The sequence below is a fragment of the Atheta coriaria genome, unplaced genomic scaffold (assembly GCF_025399875.1).
Source record: "Atheta coriaria isolate IRGN ID8LTWV9N9 unplaced genomic scaffold, Caltech_Dcor_3.1 hic_scaffold_6_pilon, whole genome shotgun sequence".
Classification (NCBI taxonomy): Eukaryota; Metazoa; Arthropoda; class Insecta; order Coleoptera; family Staphylinidae; genus Dalotia; species Dalotia coriaria.
The window spans coordinates 2383927-2389926 of NW_027045448.1; positions in this window are offsets into that span (position 1 = coordinate 2383927).

Sequence of the window (6000 nt, forward strand, 5' to 3'; positions counted from 1 at the left end):
TCCATTAATGAATGCATTAATTATTACTTAAAGTCACAAAATAATACAAGGTTTTAGAAATCTTTTAAAAAGCAATATCATGGAATTAAGTAGATTTTTTGTTGGTGATAGATACTTTATTGTTATTATTAATTTCATATACACAGACAACCTAAATTAAGCTTAAAATTATTTCTATCTTGAAGCAGGAAAGATAATTTGACAACTTCGCAAACTATATTACAATATTCGGGATGAGGTAATTGATTTGACATTCATATTCACAATAGCGTTATTTATAATAATCTGTTAAGCTAATTAATAAACAAACAATAGACATTGAATTGGTTAAGTGAGTTAATCACTTTACTGGTTTTAGTATACATAGAATAGCGTTGTTATTCAAAGCAGAAGCATACTGGCAAACTATTGTGTAATTCTTTTGTTGTTTTAATTTTGTAGTTAAAAAACGGTTTAAACTATTAGTAATAAATGAGGTTCTTGAGCCTGCCGTAAGTGGGCTTGCTTCTGCACTTAATTTCACACCTAGCAGCTTCCAAAAACATGTTAACGTTGTTTGACTTAATTTGCCACTTAAAATTTAAGCACATTGAATAACCACGTTTGAAATTTTAAAATACATATATCAGTCTCTGTCTGTAGTCTAATTACGAGAATTTGGTTTGTGCATCTTTATACAGAACGTACTAATTTGCAAATATAGATATTAGATTTTTGAAGAAAATAAAACAAATTTCTGGTTAAACTTAAATAATTTTATGTAAAATGTATAAATATTCACATATTATTAAGTGTTTAGATTTTTTTAGATCTTACAATGTACATAATGTTAAAAAATTGTTTAGTACTTTGAATTAAATCATAAGTGCGGAAACGATTCTCATAGATGAGCATTGTCATGTGGGAATAAAATACTATACATAATCTTATAAACTAAAACTTTTTAGACGTCACATTGTACTATATCTTGTGTATACGAATATTGCGCGATTGGGATTATATGCGTGGTAAAACCAAAATGTTTGTTCGGTGTTAATTGTTATAACAAACTATATCCGCATCAAGCAAATAGTGTTTTTTATAATAATACTTTATAATTTAAAACGTTATGTAAAATTTGATATTTGTATAAACCACAATTAAACCGCAGATTTATTTACAAATAATGTAATATGTTCTGCGTGAACGTAAATGTGCCTTTACGGACCATCGATCTATGACTATGTTTAGAATTGAGAATAATATTTAATTTAAAAAATATCCACCCAGTTTTTATACATAATTAAATCGATTTCCGTATAATAAGAAGCATTATAATAATCAAAGCAATTTAGAAATAGGTGCACTGCATAATACTTAACAATTCATTGTTGTTAGTAAATACTTAGATTCGCTATTGTACTATTTAAATTTATTAGCATAATTATTCATTGATTTAAATATTTGCCCGATTTGCTACTTGTCTATTCCTAATAAGTGATCGCAAGGTGAAGGCAGCGTTTTCATTTTCTGTTGGCAATCATCCTACGCAAGCCTACATCACTGAAACGAATTGATTAAATACAATAAAATACTCTATTTTATAATCAATTGAATGGCCCATTAAAACTACTGCTTGAAATAATTTATTTCTCATACATTTTTTTAGCAACCCTGTTAAGGTTACGCGATTTGCAATAAATTCCAAAAAAAGATCATTTTTTTGAAGAGGTCAAATACTTCTGACGACATTCGCTCTTGTTGTATTGAAATAATTATTTATTGTTGTACTGATACGCAAAAGTTAAATGATACAAGATTCGATTCTGTTTATTACAAAAAATGCTTAACAAGATAGGTAATTATTGCATCGCTTCATTGCACACGTACTTACAATTCGATTGTTTCATCAGCCATTTTTTCCTATGGTCAATTGTATAAAATAATGTGGTTGTGTAAAAACGAATGTATAAAATTTATAATTTCAAGTCGACTTTCAAAATCATTAAATTATCATAAATCAATCGAGCGTTGTGAATAGTGTCTTGAAGCTTGTTTAAGTTTTAAATGTTTAAAATAATATAACCTTCGAAATTTATGCAGCCGAACACTTATGAATGTTAGGCAACCAACATAATTGCTACTATCAAAAATGTATCTTGGAATTAATAATTTGCTTGTTAAGCTACATACATTTTTTTTAACCAAGATAAGTAGAATGTTTTATTCTGAAATAAAATGTAATTCGATTTTACTCTCTTGTTCTGGACATAGTATTTTAAAGAAATTAAATATATAAAGAATAGCTAATACTGCACTTCAGCGCGCCATCTCGGATTCCACTATTTAACTGTAACTATGATTGAATCTCAATACCAACTTTTATCCTATAGAAAAGGGCTGTCTTTAGGGTTTTCCCGGCAATTATTCCAATTTTCCTCGCCGTAAAAACCATCCTTGGACTTAAACGAACATTTTAAAACATGAATTGGCCAAATTGGTCTAGGCGTTGTTGAGTTATGCGCTTACCAACAGATTTTGCGATTCATTTTTATATTATACATATCACATATTACATACAATATAAACCAATTGTAAAGTGAAGACATCACAATGCTCTGCCTTTAAAACCTGCGAGAGCAATCATGAATCGTTTTCGAACTTACAAAAATACAAATAACCACACAAGAAACGAGCAATGACAACTAACATGAACAACAATCGTCTGAACTTAATATGAACAGACACGAACAGGTTACGTACGAATTAATCGTGCGGGCAAATATAATGAAAAGGCGTGCCCCACTTATCGTTCTTCCCATTCTCCTACAATCACAATTACTTTCGAGCAATTTAACATTTGTTAAATCGCATTGTTTGTTCATCGGTGGCGTTGTCTTACAATATGGGTTTAGTACTCGTAGATACACCTTACGAGTATATCAAATTATATCTATAGATATTTTACTAGGTGTAGAAACGGTTGATAAATAAATTTTTAGGAAACTATGTGAATGGTTTTTGCTACAAATCACCACTTTTAGATCCTTTATCGTAAATTTAATCTTTACCAATGAGAATGTTTAATATTTAATCATTTAATTATTAAATACAATTATTTAATTTGTATTTGATGATTTATATTGGTTTACGTAATAAGGAAATTGCTTTGGTTAATTTTCAAATGACTTCCATAAAAAACCTATCTCTATAGGCACACTGACCGTTTTAATACCTAACTTCCTCTGCCATTGTTTCCTCGATCTGCGGCGTATTCTTTCACTTTTTCTTACGTTAATAGCTTCCTTCAACATAAAAGATTTTACTTTTATTTTTATTTCTGTGAAGCATTTATTATATTCTTGTATAATACATCAATATAATAATTTGGTGCAATCTTCAATAATCAAAGAAGAGTTACGCATCAACTATTAGGTAATGGTATACATTATGATTTGAATATGATTGTTTCGTTTTGAATGTATTACATGGTTTTTAATTTTTATTTCGCGAATGAAAATTGAAATAAAAATGCAATAAGTGCGCAAAAATAGCTTTTTAAACAAGGTTTGTCAATAATCTTTATATACATAGAGTCCGGTTATAATGACATCGATGGGAATTGACAAACACGTCATAATAAGCGGACGTCATACAAAGCGTTTTGTGAAATGAAAACCCTTTTTTATGTAAATATGTACATATACATACATATTAAATCAAAATCAAAATTGCACATAATCAGCACATTATAACACATACAAGTGTATTTTTACTGCAAGTAATCTGTAATCTGTAATTTTTGTCTGCTTTTGTTTTTTCATTTAAATAATTTTCTTGTGATTTTCGAAGCCTCATCGGTTTCAAAACATTTGAATTGAACGATTGCTTAATACGGTTCTTGTTTTTTAAAAAGCATTGAGATTGTCGAATGACCCACGCCAAATTCGGATTAATGGAAAATACGGATTAAGTCGTGGTCAAGGTACTGCTGCCCGAATGCTTATATTTATTATTTAAGCATTTGGTCTTTCCGATAGTAAATACATAAAAGTAATTTGACAATCATAAAAGAAATGTAGCAATAAATATAAAAAGTTCGCCACGTGTCGAACGTCGTCGGGTATCAACGAACATTACCGGAGGTATAAAGAATCATGTTGGTCATTATAACCGGACATAATCTATTAAAAATGTGTCATAATAAGCGACATGTCACTGTAAGCGAAGTCATTATATCCGACTTTTTTTATATAGAATTAAATATGAAAACCAAACTTGGTAGTGTAGTTACGTCATAATAACCGGTTGGTCAATATAAGCGGAGTCATAATAAACGGATTCTACTGTATTATACTCGAAAAAATTCAAATCTGATATTCTCGAAATTAAAATGTGTGTACAGGACAACGTCTATTGAGTTCGCTAATAATATATATATAATTATTAATTGTGTAAAAAATTACTTTAGTTTTCTTTCGTTGCCCCTACAAGCGTCTAAAAAAATGCACGCCTTTTAAACTAAAACTGTGCAAAATTTTATATAGTTTTTTTTAAGCCAAATGCATTTACATTAAATTAATATAAAAAAATCATACAATTGAATGCACCGACACGGTGAGTGCATCGTGGATGTGGAGCATGATGTGTGAAGAGGGGCATTTAGCGTGTGAACTCGGCTGCGGGGGCAGGTGCAACACCAGCAGACATTTCCGTCCGGAAGTTGTCTCGCGTTGTGACACTGGATTCGCTTTTATGAATGAAACAATCGTTTTTGTCACTTTCCGTATTTATGATTATACCACAAGGTCAAAAAACAAGAGTACGAGTATGACGCACCAGCAAACCCTTTCATGCACTGATGCACTTTTACAGCTCCATTAATACACCTATATTGTAATTCAAATGAAACTGAAATTTAAAGAAGTCAACACAGTACAATTTTTTGTTTTAAATAAAATTAAAACAAGTTCGTTGGTTTAATTTATTTTATGTATCATTTAAATGAATTTGTTTTACACTCGGAATAAATCATTGACTTCACCAGCTTCATTTTTGAACGCGTCAAAACAACAGGAAATTGTCAATTAAACGCTGTCTGTATTTTTGTATTTTTGCATAACAAATAAAAGCCAACACCGAGTAATAATTATAGAAGCAGCAAAGAATAGTAAATTAAAGCGTTGAGTGAGTTGTTAAGAATAGTGTGAAAACAACTTTTACATCCTGCACTATTTTTATTTGAAATGTAGATTGATCGGACCCGGCGTTATTAAACAGTTTTCTGTTTGATATAAAGATTAATTTTGTTTATACTGTGTTATTTTGTGATAGTATGACCTTGCTAATATTTTAAAATTTGTTTCAGGTGAGTTTATGAAGAAAAATCGTTATGACCTTGGAGCAACTGGTTTGTTCAATATACTTAATAATATTATCTTAACAATTTTTTTAACGTAAAAATCAAAGAAAACGCTTTAACTATCACATGTTATTATTGTTTATTGCATGGATTTACAATGGTTTTTTTTAATATTATTAACGTTGATGTTACTTGTCACAATTTTGTATACATTTACTTGCTTGCAACGTATTCATTGACAATTAAAAATTAAGTAACACTAAATACGCCTTGAAAGTGTATCGCTTGCCGGAAGTGTTCTTGTTCTGCAATGCCCATTAACAAAATACTTTTACTTACGTTACTCGGTTCATATTGGTTGGGTTTTCTTTGCGAGACTTCAGGCCGTAGTCTTGTATCTGGTTACTTGTTATTCCGTCAAGTACGGTTGTTTTTAGCTGATGCTCATGAAGCGTGATCGTGAGTCACGCATTCGTAGGCATTGTCTTAGAGCTAGATAAACTTACACCTAGGTGTACCTGTCTACCGTGTGCATTCACGAAAGATCGTAACAGCCGCTAACTTACTGTTTTCTTTAGATATTCCAATGTTCAATTTATTCTTCCGTTGTAATATCAGTTTTACAAATTAGCATTGCATAAATTGAATTCAATTCAATT